General features: G+C 42.1%; 1 protein-coding gene across 3 annotated transcripts in view; it reads left to right on the plus strand.

Moving 5' to 3' along the window:
- Window positions 1-739: 739 nt before the first annotated feature.
- The window catches only part of SMAD1 (SMAD family member 1), a 71,563-nt gene continuing 53,513 nt past the window's right edge, over window positions 740-18,789 (plus strand). Inside the window, exon 1 of one of the 3 annotated variants that reach the window (XM_005284288.5) lies at window positions 740-1,086. The gene's annotated coding sequence lies outside the window, so the exon portion shown is untranslated. Of the gene's footprint in view, window positions 1,333-18,789 lie in introns of all 3 variants that reach the window. The other 2 variants (XM_065597776.1, XM_008166110.4) reach the window with 2 other exon arrangements.

Genomic DNA, 18,789 nt, shown 5'->3' on the forward strand with positions numbered 1-18,789 from the left:
TGTTTCTGTCAACCTAGCTACTCTTGCTCAGGGAGGTGGTGTTCCTACAGTGAAGGAAAAATCCCTTCCCTTGCTGTAGGCTGTGTCTACACTATGGGGTTACAGTGGTGTAGCTATGGCACTGTAGGGATGTTTCTGTAGCGCCCATAATGTAGACATGGCCTGACACCCACGAGTTACTTTATATGTGTGAGTAATCCAGGACTACTACTCACACATGTAAAATTACTCCTGTGCAAAAGTGTCAGCAGCATCAGGGCCTTATAACCTCTCTGTGCTTCAATTTATCTGTATTTTAAAATTAGGTTAATATAATACTTAGCTCTTGTCTACATGGAGAAATTTACTGGCATTACTATGGCAGTATAATGATACAGGTTTAAATTAAATTCTGCCAGGAAATTTCGCTGTGTAGACAAGCTCTCAGTCTTCTTCCTCAACAACTTTGTTCTGCTCCCAGCATGAGCTCTGTGGTGGTGAATCTCTGCAAAAAGCATAGACTGCACCGCAGAATCGGGGCCACAACGCCTGGAAACACGAGATTGTTGTGAGAATATCAGCTTTAATAATAATAATACAAAAATTACTAGCCCTCATGTTTGCAGGCTACACATTTGAAACGTGAAGCAAGTGTACCCTAAAGACTGTGAAACCAGATGGAAAATAAAAAGTAGCCAAAATGTATTACTGTTTTTTTAAACAGTGCTTTTTAAGTCACTTTCGTGATTTTTTGAACGCTAGAGGCTGGCCCTGACGAACCAAACTAATCCAGCAATGCAGGAGGAGCACGACCCAGTACTTTGTAGAGGGGCCCCAAGGCAGCTGCAGCTGCTGGCGGGGGTGGGAATTTGGAGAGGATCCCTCGCCGGCCTGGTGTGTGTGTGTGTTATATTGGCAGTGGGGTAAGTGGAGGCTGGGCGGCTCCGACTGCCTGACGCCAGTGAGACCAGATCAATCCAGGCACAGAGGCAGAGCGAGTGCAGGGTTGCCTGGCGGCTGGAGCCGCAACAGCAGCAGCCGGAGAGGAAGGAGCGAGCGGCTGCGGCGTTCGGTGTCTCCTTTGCCCGCTTCGCCGCCCAGCAGCCGGTAACAACTTTGCGCTTCTTTGCCCTCTCCCAAGCCGGCTCCTGTGCCTGGGCGGGGACCCCTCCTACCCCACCTCTGCGTCCTGGGGCTTGCTGGCTGGTCGGGGCCGGGGCCGGGCAGGGCTTGCTGCAGCCAGGGAAGTGGTTTGAATGGTGGCTACGCTTTGGCTTGTTGCCCCCCCCCCTTCCCCGGTTATTTCTAACCTCAGGCTCGGGTCCGGGCTTCTTCTTTTCATCACGATTTTGGGTAAGGAGGGACGGTTTTTTTTTTTTTTTTTTTGAAGGGGGGACAGGGTTTTTCTCCAGCATGATGGCGTCTCTGCGGGTGCCTGCAGAGAAACCTGTGACTTCTGTGCTTTCTTCTTTGCTGCCTTCCTTGGTTTAAAGTTTCTGGGTAGATTTCTTTGTTGGGCTGGAGGAAGAGAAAATAGACCCGCCAAGAGCTCTCTCCTTCCCTCTTCCTCTCTCCCTTTTTTCCCCCTCTCATTAGAAAACCCTATTCCTGGGGCTTCTGCTGCTTCAGACTTTTGTCCTGGCCCCATTGTGTTCAAAGCTAAGTGGGAGAAACTTGTAACAGTTCCTGTAAAGCTCTGGCTAACACAAGGCAAATGCCCTTTGTTTTTATTTGGGAAAAGCATTTCTCTAATGACTTGGCTAATCCAAATCTTGGTTCCTCCTAATGGATTTGCTTTTTGCAACAAGATTTGTTTAGAGGTCAAGGAAAGTTCACTTAAAATTTTTCTGATTATTAGGAGGTTTGGATGCACATGATTTTTCTTCTCTCAATGTGATTTTCAATTTACTTCTACTTTACAGAATGAGATTATCCAGCTATAGATGTATCTTTAAATTTTATTAAGATATGTCCATGTGCAAGTGTTCAATCATGCTTTCTAAAGTAGCTGGGCCAGACCCTATCATTTTTAATGAAGTCAGTGGGAGTTTTGATTGAGTAAGAACTACAATATTTGTCCCTTCGTTAGCAGTTTATAAAAATACAGAAGATGTGCAGGCTGGTTTTGCAGTTTGCTTGTAGAGCATATGTTTATTTGTAGTTTCAGTTAGGAAAAAGAACTGATGTTCATCGCATCTAAGAATAGGTGCCACCCTTCTCTTGGGTGGAGTATTTGATGGTCAGAAACATCTAATTCTGCTTTTTTTTCCGTTGGTGTATATTTCAGATTAAGGCTGGGCATATATTTGCTTTTGTTTATGGCAGACATAATAGGATATGATGTCTCTAGAAATTAGCATTTTAGTTAAAAAGGTTATATTTTGGACAGCTCTACATGTAAAAACTGGCAACTCTTGCCTCTTCTGACTTCTCCTTCCCTGTAAGACTTAGCTTGTGTGTGATTTTGTATGTTACACAACATGAAACTCAAAACTGAGACTAACAACCCACAGAGACCACTTTTCTTTAAATTCTGCTAGTCTTCATGTAGTCAAGCGTCTGCACCTCAGTGTGTCAAACAATGAGTGAATCCTGTAAAGGAACTTGCTGTGTTAAAACTGATTTTAATCTTGTCTGTAACTACTACATTAAATTTATTGGTGACTTGCTTCCAGTTGCAACTCACAATGTAAAAATATCAATCTGGATAGGAGTTCTGTGCAGGGCAGTTGGTAGAAGATTCTCATTGCACCTTGTTTAAATATTAAATACTTCATTTTTGTGACTCCTTTACAGTGGTGGCTGTCTTTAGGGTTTTTTAATGTTAAGATGGAAAAACCCTAAACCCATATATTTGAGATTCCTGTGCTGTTGTTCAGACTCTGATCTTGTAATTAATTTCACACTATAATTTGGGGCTTGACAGAGATTTCTCTGGAGTTGGGTGATCCAGGAGCCTTACATAGTCTCCAGAAAGGATCAGTTCAAGGCAAGATCAGATTACCCTAAGGGTAGGGATTTGTCCTTGCTTTAGTTTTGACCCCTCAATTTCCTTGGTATGTAATCAAATACACTTTTTTCCTTATGTTGTCCTCTCCACTTTTCATTTTGTATACTCGTTGATCCAGTACAGTGGAGGAAAGAGACTAGATAAACAGCTTGAGATTCTTCAGTTTCTGTATAAGTAGTATCTACCAATTCAAGAGTTTGGAAGTTGATAAATATAGTGTTGAGTTCAAACCAGTAAGTAAAGGGATGAAATGTAAAGAGAAGTGATGCAACGGTTAATAACATTGCTGCACCAGTTTTTGTAAATACTGGAGTGATTTTTATAGATCCTCCTTAAATTCTGAGCCACTTTATGGGTGCAAGTTAAAGACTGAAATTTAGAAGCCACGTTTAAAAAACAAAAATAGGGAGTAATAAGTTTGATTGTTATATTTAAAATACAATAGTGTGCACTACCCAGTCCAAGTTGTGTGTATACAAAAGCCTTCATTTCTGTAGTCTTACAAGGCTAATGGAGGCATCATCTCCGCTTTATAAATAATGTAAGTTGTGTATAATGTGGAGTCCCCAGAGACTGCAGAGAAAGCATCATTACCAGCCTTTTCAGCGTGCTGGAGATCTTAAATTGATTTACAGCACTGAACTGGTGCAAAATGATACATCAGAATGACATGGGGTCAACCTGTAAAAGTCTGTGATGTGAGCCTATTAGTTCAGTCATCATAATTAAACCACATTATGGGGGCACCAAAGCAAACATGTGTGGCATGGCCCGTTATGCTTCAGAAATGCGTGATGCAGAGAGCACCATGTGTATAACTTAAAACACTTTTTATATAAAGAGAATTTGAAATATGAAGAGGAATTGTGTGAGCAGAGGTACCCTGATTATTAACCTCCTTCTCCCAGTCATTAGCAATTGAAATGGAGAATGACCATATCTCTCTTATTGGGTGGGGGAAAAGCTGAATTTTATACAGTTCCCGAGATTCAAAAATGATCAGGCTTTACTTGCTGATTACACAAAGTGGTGAAAGCAGGCAAATGGTTTAACACTTTTTTTCCAGTCTACTAGTGATCTTTATCCTACTAGAAGTAGTGACTCTGAATGTATCTTTTGAAATGCTTCTGTACAACTGAGTGGTATATTGTGTCTTGATCATATGTTGAATTATATGACCAGACCTATTTTAAAAACTAACTGATTTTAAATCCTGCTTGTCCATAGCACACTACTTTCCTTAGTGAAGTCAACTGTGATTTTTTTTTTAAACAGATTTTTTTCCTGTAAATAGTTTGTGGCATACTAGTTTCTAATGGCATAAACTAACTGTTTTGTATATTAAGCATCTTAAATCTTCTTGCTATTTGTACTGATAGTAAAATCTTCACAATGCACACATGGCAAATCCTGCTTGTGGCTCTTGTCTGTGTCCTTTGGTTTGGTATTTTGGTGGTGGTAGACTTAATTGCAATCTGGTTTGACTTGTGTGAAATCACCACTGTATCATATATGATCTCTGCTAATTGGGAGAAACTAGGTTTTTTTGCATCCATCTGTATTTATCTGTGATAACTACAGATTAAAATGGATTTGTGAGAGGTTATGGAAAGCACTAGAAAATCAATAGAATATTACGGGAAGATTGAAGAGACAAGTTCAGTCCGATCAGAACAAGATGCCCTTTAGGTAAGCTACTTCCTGAGCTGGAAGTAAAGCATTGAAACCCATTTTTAGGAGAAATATTTGTAAAATGGGGATAAGGAGCTCTCTTGTGCTGTGGTGAAACAGACTAATGAAATAACCTTATTGAAAGACGGACTGTAAAACCTGTGAAAATGGACATGAGGTCACAAAGACTGCCTTGTGGTTAATGAAGTGACTCTTCTAATGTTCTTTTTATTTGTGGTTTATTTTTTTTTATGACCAAGTTGCCCAGTTATACTGTCTTTTTCCATTCCAGTTCCTGCAGAACTAATCTAAACATTTAGTATTCAGAAATCCCTTTTACTTTTTTATTGTGTGTGTAAGGATGTCTGAAATAATTGGAACCACCCAGTTTTATAAAGATGATTTTCTGGATACTGGTTCTTGAATTTCTAAAAATTGTTTTTTGTTTTTTTTTTAAGCCAAAGTAAATTTTAAAACAAACTTTGTTAGTTTAAGCATGTTTTATTATGATGTGAATGTCTTAAGGCTCATCTACATACACAAGTTGCAGCCAGTATAGTTAAAGCAGTTTAACCTCCCTGGTGTGGACACAGTTATGACAGTATAAAGGCATACTTTATGGGAAGGGGCCTAAGCTACACGGGTATAAGACCCCTTTGTATTAATATAACTTATCTACATAAGGGGTTGTATTGTTATAACTACCTTGGTTTAAAAAAAAAAAAAATTACACCCCAAACTGAAATAGTTATACCAGCACAAGAAGTGTGTGTAGAACAGGCCTCTGGCTTTAAAGATTATACTCCCTTGTAGGGTGAAGTATGGAGGGGGAAGAGGGACAGAATTTTACTGCTGATGGCTGACTACAGAGATTTACAATCTCAGTGGAGAACAAATGTTCATTTGCATAAAGGAAGCTGTCTTTTAGGGAAGAAAAGCCAAACACTTCAAAAAATAGTCCAATTCCAAGGAATGCAAAAGAGCCCAGATTAACAGAATTTAAGGGTATGTCTACACAGCATCTGGGAGTGAGCCTTGCAGACTGGATCCACAGACATGTGGTATTGGGGCTTGTGCTAGCACACTAAAAATAGCTGTGTAGACAGATGTTGCTTTGATGTAGCAGCTCAGGCAGTAGTCCCACCCCATCCCCCAAGGCTTGAGAACTTGAGCTCCAACCCCAGCTGCACAGCTATTTTTAATGTGCTAGTGCATAGGTGGGCAAACTGCAGGCCACATCCAGCCTGTGGGACCCTCCTGCCCGGCCCCTGAGCTCCTGGCCCGGAAGGCTAGCTCCCCTGCTGTTCCCCCTCCCCTGCAGCCTCAGCACGCTGCGCTGCCGGCACAATGCTCTAGGCGGCCGGGCAGCTCAGCTGCAGAGCCCGGCCTGACCTGCGCTGTGGTGTGGCTGGCTCCAGCTGGGCGGCGCAGCTGTAGCGCTGCCAGCCACCGGTGCTCCAAGCAGGGCCGGCTCCAGGCACCAGCTTCTCAAGCAGGTGCTTGGGGCGGCCGTTCCGGACAGGGGCGGCAGTTCCAGGTATTCGGCGGCAATTCGGCGAAGGGTCCGTCACTCCGCCTGGGAGTTAAGGACCTCCCGCCGAATTGCCGCCGCAGATCGCGATCGCGGCTTTTTGTTTTTGTTTTTGGTTTTGGCTGCTTGGGGCAGCCAAAACTCTGGAGCCGGCTCTGGCTCCAAGCAGCGTGGTAAGGGAGCAGGGGGGGTTGGATAGAGGGCAGGGGAGTTTGAGGTGTGGATAAGGGTTGGGACGGTCAGAGGGAGGGAACAGGGGGGGTTGAATGGGGGCAGGAGTCCTGGGGGGCAGTCAGGAAGGAGGGGGGGGTTGAATGGGGCAGCAGGGGGCAGTCAGGGGTGGGGGTTCCGGGGGCTGTCGGGACAGGGAGCGGGGAGGGGGGGTGGCAGATGGGGCAGGGGTCCTGGGGAGGGCCATCAGGGGGCAAGAAGCGGGATGGGGGGGGTAAAAAGGGGCAGGGGCCAGGTCATGCCTGGCTGTTTGGGGAGGCACAGCCTCCCCTAACCAGCCCTCCTTACAATTTCCGAAACCCGATGCAGCCCTCAGGCCAAAAAGTTTGCCCACCCCTGTGCTAGTGTAAGCCTTGATAGCACAAGTCTGTGGAGCTGGGCTGGGAGGTGCACTCCCAGATGCAGTGTAGACTTACCCAGTGTGACTTCAGTTTTTTTGCACATTTCTGTTTGCTCTAAATGTGCCCCATAGTTGAATTGGATCAGAGGCATATGATGAAGTGTGGTTCTCTTAACTAGTCTTTGTGGGAACAAAGGATTAGAAGTGACTGCAATGGTCATCTAGCCCAGGGGTTCTCAACCTTTTTCTTTCTAAGGCCCCCCAGACATGCTATAAAAACTTCACGGCCCACCTGTGCCACAATAACTGGTTTTCTGCATATAAAAGTCAGGGCTTGCATTAAGGGGTAGCAAGCAGGACAATTGCCAGGGGCCCCACGCCATGGGGCACCACAAATCTAAGTTGCTCAGGCTTCTGCTTCAGCACCAGGTGGCGGGGCTCAGGGCCCCAGGCTTCAGCCTCATGCAGTGGTGCTGTGGCTTTCTGCCCTGGGTTCCAGTGAGTCTAATGCTGGTTCTGCTTGGCGGACCCTGTGAAACCTGCTCGGAGCGTCCCAGTTGAGAACCACTGGTCTAGTCTAACCCCCTGCCAAGATGCAGGATTTTTTTTTTGTCTAAACCATCCAAGAAAGATCTAGCCTCCTTTTGAAAACCTCCAGTGAAGAAGCTTCCACAACCTCCCTAGGCCATCTGTTCCATGGTCCTACTGTTCTTACAGTTAAGATTTTTTTCCTGAGATTTAATCTAAATCTGCAGTGCTGTAGGTTGAACCTATTGACTCTTGTCCTGTCCTCTATGGCAAAAGAGAACAATGTTTCTCCGTTTTTTTTTTTTTTTTTTTTTAATGGCAGCCTTTCAAGTATCTGAAGACGGATATCATGTCCCTTTCCCCCAACCCCCATCTCCTCTTTTCCAAACTAAACATACCCACTTCCTTCAGCCTTTCCTCATAGTACAGTGCATTGAACTAGATACTTAATTGCGCAGCCATATCTTTTGTGCCTGGGATATTTTAATATTACAATGTGGCCACTGGTGCACCATCTCTGTACTTGACTTCCATTGAAATGACAGTTTAACATTGTGGTGACTCCAGGGCTGTCCAGTGTAGCAATGTTGTGTATGGAATACCTGGCATGCTTAAACAGTTGCAAGATAATTACGATCCTAGAGCAGTGGTAGGAAAGTGTTTATTTGTTCAGTTGAATTTCTGTTGTAGATTTATGGGGAAATTGACTGGCATTTATTCTAGAATAACTATTCTTATTTAACTATTCCAGAATGACCCCAGCCTCCATGTGGGGACACTGTTCTGAAATAAAAGTGACTTTATTGTGGAATAATTACTTCATCTTGGAAGTGAAGTTACTATTACAGAATAAAATTGCTTTTATTCAGGAATAGTGTCCACATAGGGAGTTATTCCAGAACACCTAAATTATACTGGAGCTGTTCCAGTCAATTTCCTCATGTAGACATGGCCTCGTCTGGAATACAAGGAGAAAAGAAAATTATTTTTAAACATGCCTTCATAAAATTATATTTAGGTACTGTTCAGAGCAGTATTATCCAAAGGCAAGTGTTACTGCTGACTTGGCATATGAGTAAATCATTAATGTGGTTCACCAATCATTTCTAAAGCATTATTTCATATTTTTGTGCTTAGAAGAGGGACTTTTTTTCCTACATGGCAACAGATGTGATTGTCTAAATATGTTAATGCAGACAGTCTTAATTAGAGCTGTCTATTGCAGATAGTCTAAATTTATAATTTAACTTTCTTCAGAAATATTTAACTTGCAAGTTTTGTCATTGAAATTATTAAAATGTTACACCAAAGTGATCAGCACAGTGTTGCATAACTTAGAAATGAGTATGCATTTAAAAACATTTATCTTGATAATTTGATAGTGCCTCATTTGTTTTCCCCCTCCTCACTCAATAATGTAGTTGAATAGGAGAGTGATTGGTAACAGCTTTAAGCTCACAGACCTTTCCTTATCACAAAGGTTTTGTACCCAGAGGTAAGTTATTTTTTTAGCAGATAAAAGTATAAATTGAGTTTCAGAATTTATAGCCAGCTTTTGTAATGCATTGTCTGTTCATATACAGTGAACCAATTTAACTAAAATCTGTTAGGAACTTATTTAGTTAAACCAGTGCAAGCCCTGCATAGGCATACTTTTCAACTGGTTTATATCAAGTTAGCTTGCATTAATATATAGGCTTTGCACTGATTTAGCTGAATTGGGGTTTTTTAACTCATTAATTAAAGCAATGCAATTTCTGTGTTGATGAGGCCACAGAATATTGTTAGGACTACTGTGGCAATTTTAATTACAGGAAAAATTATAGATTAATTGGGGAGGGACAAATAGAGCTGATACTAGCTACAGTTATGTGATTATAGTCTTATACACACAAAATTAGACACATTGAAGAATGCTAACGTCTTTTCAAACTTGTATAATATGAATATTTTAAACATTTTATATAAGACATTAAATTAGCAGTATTTGCAGCATACTGCATATGTAGCATATTATTCTACAGTAGAGACTTACTTTAAATTCACTACATTAGGTTATAGTAAATCTTTGAGTTTCTCATACTTCTTACATATGCCATGTTAATGTGCATGTATGTGAATTGTCTGCCTAAAATCAGCAATGTTTAATGTTAAACCTGCTGTAATTTAATTGGGTCAAATAGAGAGGTGACACAATGAAATTATTTAGGTGGAGAATCATTTGTATATAAATGAATCAAAGTAAACTAACTAGTATGTAGCCTTTTTTTTTTTTTTTTAAGCAGAAAAGTTGGCTTAAATGTGAAATGTGTCTAAAGAATCCTGTTGTGGTTTCCACATGTAAACATGTTTGGGGGAGGAGGGGAAACATTTGCTGTGTTTGTTCACATTCATGTGTTAATGAACTGCATATTTATCTTTATTCTACCAATACATTGCACTCTTTATGTAATTAGGTTTCAGTGTGGCTTGAGGTGGAAAGTAGTTAAAATTGAAAGCTTCCTACCTTGCATGCACCGATGGCTAAAGACTCTCACGTAAAGCAGATTTGATTAATGGATAAAATATACAGGTTGCAACTTGCTTATTTCCTAGATACAGGGGAAAGGAGGCTCTCATATTTGTTTCCAAAGCATAACTGAGTAAGAAGTGAATCGAGGACTTGCTGAAACTCTTAAATCTCTTGCTGTTCCTCCTGATGATTCTTTAGTAATTTTCTGTGAGCTTGGGGGCATGATTGAGTTCCTATCAGACTCTCTAGGTATGACACACACAAGATAATGAACAATAAAAGGTTTTTCTCACTCCCCTTTCCACTGGCCATCCCCAGCATACCAGAGAATCACAAACCACATTTGCATTCTTGTTTCTTTACAAAGAAAAATGGCTTGCAAAACAATTTTTTGCCCATTCTTTGCCCAATTGTGCTTTTAAGGTTGCTGAGCAGTTTTGTGAAAGACAAGAAAGGTGTTAATGGTCTAGCCGAAGACTAATTATTTTAAATTAGGGAAGGTTCTGGTCCTATTCCTACTATTATGGGGTGAGTGGCGTTGTACACCAAAGCAGATAACGCTGTTTATGCAGTTTTTTTCTTTTGAGACTAAAGACTTTATACAAACTTTGCAACAACAATACGTTGTTTGTCACATCTGTAGCTTTTTTTGAATGGGAATGTAGTCTAGTGTGGAGAGCTGGTAGATTTTTAATACTTACTCTACCTGTAATTGTACTGCCTTAGAGAGAGAAATAGTCTCTCTTTTCTTATCTGGTCCTTCAGTCACTCACCAAAGTGGTAGGACAGTTGGAAAATGAAGGTTTCCTTCCAGGGATGTATATGATGCAAGGAGGCAAAATGATGGCAAACGACAGCTTTATTCCCTTACGTACAGAAATCTCAGAAATGTTGAGAACATAAGGAGTGAAGAGATGGGATGAGCAAGCCCGTTCAACTTTTAAGGCCTTAAGAAGTTTCGGTTATTTTTTGTGCTCGTTCTCATTTTTGGCGAGAAGCCAAGTAAGGTGAAGGGCCATTCTAATGATATTTTTGACTTGATCAAAAGTAGGAAACAGAGAGAGAACCTGTTCTTGTGAGAATTCCATCCAGAGTAACACACTTCAATAAAGCAGTTTGAATTCTTAAATGATTAATAGTGCAAAATCTCTGAACTGTGGGGTTTGTCTCACTAGTGAAAACACCATATTCTTCTAAGGTCTTCAGGTCCTACTACTTAAGATATACAATGAGCCTGAAGTCCTTGTATTTGATAGCACACTTTCTTTGGTTTTCTGTATTGTGCTTCTGTTGTGCTAAAGATAGTTTCTCCAGCACAGACAGGCCCTAGGCACTTTCTCACTGGATTAAAGACCAACAGTTTAGCTAAATCAACTTTAAAATCAGAGTTGTGTAACAGCTCTTCAGCTCGCATAGATCAATGCCATTGAAGTCTATGTTGATTTACATCGGATGAGGGTTTCCTGATTTGCAGTCTCCTTCTCTGATCTCTAGACATCTAATTCCATTAGCTTCGTGCTAGTGAGGATGGGACCTACATTGGTTCATAGAGGATAGTGTATCAGTGACCTATTTAGTAGAACTATGTAGAATGAAGACCTGGTGAATACAATGAACCGTACTTTTTCTAAAAGGTGTAAACTTTAACCTTATTGAATACCTTAGGAAACCTAGCTATGTGTAGGTTACCGTCTCAGCGATTACAGCTTCCTGTTTTGCATTTTTGCCCATTGCTGGTTTTGCAGTGTAGCATCCTTAATAATAGTCCCTTTATTATTCCTGTTGGTGTTGATGTGTTCAGTGCTCCCATTTGGGATGTAGGAGGTAGAGGAAAAGTCTGTCTTTGTATTACCTTAAACATGTAAGTTATAGTTTGTAACTTCTAGCATTAGGTTTAATCTAGAGAAGTCTCTTTTGAAATATTTAAAACACAGATATTAGTTTCAAGCCTTGAAGCATGCTTTCTGGACAGATGAGAGAGAGAGATCACTTAAAAAACAAAAGTTTGACCTTTAGTAACCCAGAGCAAAAAACAATGGTAGCTTAGGAGGGTTCAAGTGTTTGCTAAACTGTTTGATTATTCAAAAACAGCTTTGGCAAAGTTTCTCTCTTGGAGAGAGAAACAGTTGGCCAAGGAACCAAGAGACAAGGATGTACCGATAGGGATGGAATGCAATACAAGGTGAAGTGATAGTGCCTTGCAAGTATGAATTATCGCTAAAAATCCTTGTCCTGGTGTCACAAAGTGCTCTCTGTTACCCAGCATGCTGTGCTGTCTAGTCTGCTTCTGTCACCTCATGGTCATAAATACGCCAAGGTTCTTTTCCTTTCACTATGTGTACCTTGTATACTTCCACCTTTTTCTCTCTCACAAAACATAACACAGGCACCTTGCAGTAGGAGCTTTTTTCCACGCAGCCTCCCTCTTCAGCACAGCTCACTTTCTGAGCTTCCCTTCTGAGCTCCTTCTTTGGTTTTGTGAAGTAGCAGACTTGGTTCCTGAGTCTGTGATCGTTGAATGCACTGTACTTCTGTATCTTTTTCATGACTTAGGTTCTCATGCCTTTCCTGGTGTTCTTAAAGAATTGCAGAAGAGCTTTTATTATTGAGCCCCATTTTTCTTGTATTTTTCATAAATGTTGCAAGGAAAATGTTGTTACTTTTAAGGCTTCTTATTTTTCTATATAAATGGCTCCTATCATTGGTATGGTCTTTACAATCCAAAAGTATCTATTGCTGCATGGACCTTTACATGTCATACATAATTTATTTTTGTGCATGTTAATTAGAAATAAATTACTACAATGCCCTGATATAATTCTAAATAGAGCCACTTTGTTCTTCTTCTTAGGGCCTTTGATTATGTCAACACTGTCAAATGTAGGACATACTGTACTTTTCGGAATTTTTTCCCCTTTGTTTCATTTGCCCACAGTTCTTGCCATTCCTTCCTTAGCTCATTTTTGATTAGGTGTTTAAATTCCAGTTTGCTAAGGGGATTACTAGGTTAACTTGTTCATGAGTAATATTACCTTTTGCCTTTGTCTGCCAGTTTATTGCCTGCTATTTCTCTATGCACCAGCGTCCCTACTATTACAATGGCTATAGCCAATTGCACAAGTTCTGTGGCTAGCTGTAATATTTCATTAAGAATACCATTTCTGTGTTCAGACTTAACACTGTAGAAAGCTCCCCCTTGCTGCCTCTTCCTTCCACCTATATCCTCCCAATTATGTTGTGAGCCCAGTAATTACCACCCAGGTGCTTATGTTCCTGCAGTAGAAAGTATTTAACTGTTCATAGCTGAGCTGGTAGCCTACTTCATGCTGCAGCACCATCAGTGATCAGGGTGCTGCTGCTAGCACTCTGTCGTATCTGGATATCACTTAAGTTACTGCCCCAAGACAGCTACAGGAATTATCTAGTCAGAGATGAAGATTTCAATCAGGAGTACTGCAGCTCCTTAAAACATCTACCAAGGCCAGACGAATACTGCAGACTTCTACTGGTGTAACTACGTCTGTCAGAGAGATGATGAGGTCTAGGGCTACGTCTATACTACGCACCTTACAATGGTACAGCTGTGCCCTCCCGGCGACAAAATAAAACCACTCCGAACGAGGGGCGGTAGCTTTGTTGCTAGGAGCGTGTCTCCCACCAGCAAAGCACTGTCCACACTGGCGCTTTTCGTCATTAACTTTTGTTGTTCAAGGGAGTGGGTTTTTTCACACCCTTGGCCAACAAAAGTTATAGCGACTAAAGCACGGTGTGGACATAGCCTAAATGGAACTGATATAGCTATACTGATAATAGTGCAGTTTTGCCATGATAAGCTTCATCCATCCTAGAATACTGGTAATGCCTTCCATGTGTGGACCTGGACTAAGGTAGAACATATTTATTCTTTTCAAAATAATACTGTTAAATTTATCTGATGGCTTGTGATCAGTAGAAAAGCCTTTCTCTTGCTACTTAAAACAAAGGGGGAACTAATTTTAAAGTTGCTGGCAGAACTTTTAAGAATCCATTTAGGAGTCCTCTTAAAAACAAAGGCTGGCTTTACTACAAACATCTGCTAATGAAGGAAAGAGGGAGGAGTAAGATGTTTGACGATGATATACCACTGTAAGCTAATGAGTCTCAAGTACTACAGAGTCCAGGGAATTGATAAACCGCCTCCTGCCTTTTTCAAGGCCTTTTGAGATTTTTCTCATACGGAAATTTAGGAAGCAATTGCATTTGCTTTTTGGGTCACCTTTAAAGAAACACTTTTTTTGCCACTTATTATCTGTATAAATTTATTTAAATATATTTTCTGCTTCCTTGAAATTTCTGTTTAATAATTTGCAATTGTAAACTCCTTAAGCCGGGGTTAGTGTCATCCTGTGTTTGCACCTCTCCTAACACAGGTGGGATCCTGATTGGGGCATTTGAATGAACCACCAGTTTAAAAAGAATACTTTTTATTCCTCCATTTGCTGGGAGGGAGATTTTGTTACAGTCCCAAATATGCCAGAGTTTCTAGCTAAGAGAGAGAAGGGAGAACCTGAGATTTGCTATTTAATAAATAAATAAATAAATAAACCCACACAAAACAAAACAAACCACCCCAGAGAGGTTTGACTTCCCTCCCCATTTTTCTGTATAGACAGTGAAGCATTTTTATATGTCAGAGGGACTGGTAGTGGCAAACCCTGTATCATTTCAGAGAAATCATGTTAATCTATAATTATTAAAATATGGATATGGACGATGTATTTTGAATGTTTTTGTATATAAAGACACAATTGTATTGCAGTGCTGTCTTATTGTAATAGTCATTTTACAATTCTACAAGTGCTTGCCATTTAAGTGTTGCAATAGGTAATAGTGTCAATGATTAGGAAAAATGTCTACTTGTATTTTAAACTGGCTATGTATGTTTTGTTTGTACTGTCCTAATGAATTGAATTGTTGGACTAGACAGTTTTAGAAGCATCACAGAACTTCTCTAGTCACCTATCAGTTTGGTATCGGACCTATGGATTTGTTTATTTGAGGTGAATAACTTGTTCAAGACGGTTTTGGGGGGGGAAATCAGCTTAACTGCTTTTGCACACAAAGTAGTGGTAAAATGGCTGAACCACTTTTTTTTTTTTAATTTGTAAGAAGGTAATAATATGGCTGAATCCACACACAGCTTTTTTCCATATAATAGTCAATTGAGCTGATTGAAAATTTTCAAAAGTCAATACTTTTTCCATTGCAAATAAAGGACAAATATTTTCCAATCAGCTCTTATTAACAGATAGTTCATAAGTATGTCCCTGGCTTATATATCCTGCTGTGTAGACAGAACTGCATAAAGCCCTGTCAGATGTAATCAGATACCTGACATAGTTGGGTACACCATTATTAACATTTGTAGTGCACCTAGAACCTAGCCTTGATATGACTGTCCTAAAGCCTCGGACAAATCTGCCACTGAACTTTCCATAGTTTATTGACTGAAAGTCCCTTCCTGACCATGCACCCACTTCCACTTCTTCCCATTCTCCCCACCAGAAATGCTACCCACTTGTGTCCTCATCTGGCAAACGACCTGTGGCTTGTGGACTGGGAGTAGAGTAGTGGGGGAAGGTGAGGGGAGGGGCACCTAAGCCCCTCAGAATGTTCCCACAGAAAAGGCCCTATTTTTCCACCAGGGTTCCCCCTTCTCAATCTCCTGGCTAACTGGCAGGTGGGAAGGCTGGTCTCTGCCTTTTTTTGGGTGGCGGGATGTTGTTCAATTAGTGCTTGCCCTCTTTAATAGAACAGCATTGTTGCAGGGAAAGTGGGCACTTTTCTCAGGCTGGGAGTCAGTAATGGGGCAAGGGACAGTGGAGCCATCTTAGGCCTGGTCTACACTCGGCGGGGGTGGGGGGGAGGGATTCGATTTAAGCTACGCAACTTCAGCCACGTGAATAACGTAGCTGAAGTCGACGTACTTAATCTACTTTACCATGGTGTCTTCACTGCGGTAAGTCGACGGCTGACACTCTCCTGTCGACTCAGCCTGCACCTCTCTCCCTGGTGGAGTACCGGAGTTGACGGGAGAGCGCTCAGCAGTCGATTTATCATGTCTAGACTAGATGCAATAAATCGATCCCTGCTGGATCAATCGCTGCCCGTCGATCAAGCAGGTAATGTAGACAAGCCCTTGGACTGATATCTCCTAGAATTGACCTTTTATCATCGCACTAATGCTCTCACCAGCTGGCAAACCACAGTTGGCTTAGTCAGGGGTAGTCAATAGGCAGACTGGGGGTCAAATCCAGACTGCCAGGTGTTTTTGAATGGACCCCCAGATCTTTTTATTTACTTACTATTATTATTGTTTTTCTCTGGCGTCTGGACCTTGACTATACCTGGATCAAGAGATCTTGGATCTTGACAAAAATAGTCTACCCCGGCTTTGTAACTACAGGTCACAATTTGATCAACCCCAAGTGAACCTTCAGAATGGGGCTTGCATTCACCAAACCACAGGTGGTTGTACAGCTGTGGACATGAGTTTGGAGGTTGGGGGAAAAGCTGAAGAGACCTATGGAGAGGTGAGTATTTCAATAGGTGGAGAGTGGAATGGTAGGAGTGTTGAACTGATGAACTGCAGAAGGTTTGTTGGCAGAGGCAGCTGTGAGTTGCAGTTGATAGCTCTATTCTGAACATTCCCTGTCCCCCAATGGTGGGAGAACTATTTTAAACACTTTATCAGGCAGCTTGGTCTGCCTGGGCACTGAAATAATTCAGACTCAGTTGTTTATCCCTGAAAATCAAGGCCTGTTTGGAACATCCCTTAGAGCCCCTGATTATTGCAGGAAGAAACTCTTTGTATGGATGTAAAGTGCATTTATTTCAAGTGATTGAGGGGGAACAAACTAGTTATCTAATGTAGACAAAACCTTCAATTTATTATTTAAAGCCATCTTTGTGCACTGTTGGGTGAGGGAGTTATTTGTTTTGTGTAAATGAAAGCTTAGGTGGCTCTTTGAGTATGTAGGTGCCCAAAGATCGGATTTTTTTTTACTAGGTGTTTCAGTGCCATGAGTGTGATCTGTGCCACCTCATGCTCCTGTACAAGGGGATAAAGGGTGGAGCAGCCTTGACCCTCCTGCAGTTCCCCCTTACTGTCCATGGCAGCAAGATGGAACCTGGTGACTGTTTGACCTGCTACCCTTCTCTTACTTCAGACTCCTCTTTTACGCATAGTTTGAAGAAATACTTATTTACCCTTATCTTCGATTACCTATATTGTTTGGAAACTTCTGACAAAGAACAAAACAAAGACCGCCCAACAAACAGGAAGATTTCCCCCATTTCCTCAGGTACAGCTGGGTGATGTGTCTTGAGTCAACTGCCATGTTGGACTCTCAGCCTTCAAGATTGAAGCCCTTTCTGACCTGCTGTGGACTCATACCCCTTGCCCCGCTGCATGGGGCTGTAGCCTGGGGCCCCAAGCCCTGCCATCCAGGGCTGAAGTTGAAGCCTGAGCAACTTAGCTTCATAGTGCCCTCTGTGACATGGGGCCCTGGGCAGTTGCCCTGCTTGCTACCCACTAATGCTGGTCCTGGCTTTTATATGCAGAAAAACAGTTGATGTGGCATACGTGGGCTGTGGAGTTTTTATAGCATGTTGGGGGGGGGCTCAGAAAGAAGAAGATTGAGAACCCCTGGCCTATGTCTTTTCTGTCTGGGAGAGAGCCACATCCCTGATAAGTACTAGATGTGTATATCCTTCTCATCGAGGACTTGCAAGTCCAGGGATATATGGCTGCAACTATGTCTGCTTGAGCGATTGATGTGCATTAGTGTATCACGTCAGACCTGGAGGAGACATGCACCTCCAAGGAACTCAAATGGTAGTTTTCGGCAAGTGCCCCTCCAAGCAGACACCACATAAGGAGTCTTGCAAAGGAAGGCAGAGAAGAAAACTGTCAAAATAGATATCGATCAAATTGACTCTGATTACCCTAGCACCATGGCTGTCAGCTCCAACTGCTGCTATCTCAACCCCAAAACTGCTGCCATTCTGACATCTGTGCCAATAAGCTCAGCGCTGGCCTCGGCCTCTGCACTGGCTCCTCAGTCAACAGCTATTGTTGGACCTTGCACTGGTGCCTCAACACAAAGATGAGGCTGAAAAGAAGGGCCAAGCAAAGCCAGACACAGCTCCCAGCATAGAGAGGTACTGCCCATAGAGAGGAGAAAATAAATCACTCTTCCAAGGACAGGATGCCTAAATCTGTGCCTGGAGGGTGGCACTAAGTAAAATGGCACCGATGAATTATTTACTGTGGTGATTATGGGACGAAGGTCCACTCCCAGGAGCCATCAAGATCCCCTCTGGGGGCCTTAACAGCACTGGACTCTGAAGCAGAGACATCACCCCTCAGCCCCACTGTTTAAAGAATACTTCTCCTCCCCATCACCACACTATACCTTCTTCCCAGTGTCAAGCAGGGATACTTCCCTGCTATCCTTTAAGAGTGACCCTAGAGCTTGCCAGAGATCCCTCTCCTCTTGAAGCAAGTGTCACAGGATGCTGGGGAGGAGTTAAAGGAGATCATTAGAGAAAGCCAGCTGCCTGCCAGAACAGCCTTACAGGCAGCCATCAATGCCTCTGATGGTCAGGTTGATGGCACTGGCTGTGCCCATGAGGCGGGCCTCCTGGCTTTTAGCATCAGGAAAGATCCAGGACATCATACAAGACCTTCCATTTGAAGGAGGTGGAGATCTTCAATAAAAGAACTGATGAGTGCTCTGCTCCTTAAAGGATGCTAGGGCCACCCTCAGATCACTGGGGAACTACATTGCGGGGGGAGCAAACTCATTACCTGTACAAGATACTGCCATTCAAGCTCTCCACAGCACCAAGAGTCTTCACAAAACGTGTACTGGTGCTAGTGGCCCACCTGAGAAGCCAGGGCATTCACTTCTACCCCTATCCGGATGACCAGCTGCTCAGAGGGA

The sequence above is a fragment of the Chrysemys picta genome, chromosome 5, assembly GCF_011386835.1.
Source record: "Chrysemys picta bellii isolate R12L10 chromosome 5, ASM1138683v2, whole genome shotgun sequence".
NCBI lineage: Eukaryota > Metazoa > Chordata > Testudines > Emydidae > Chrysemys > Chrysemys picta.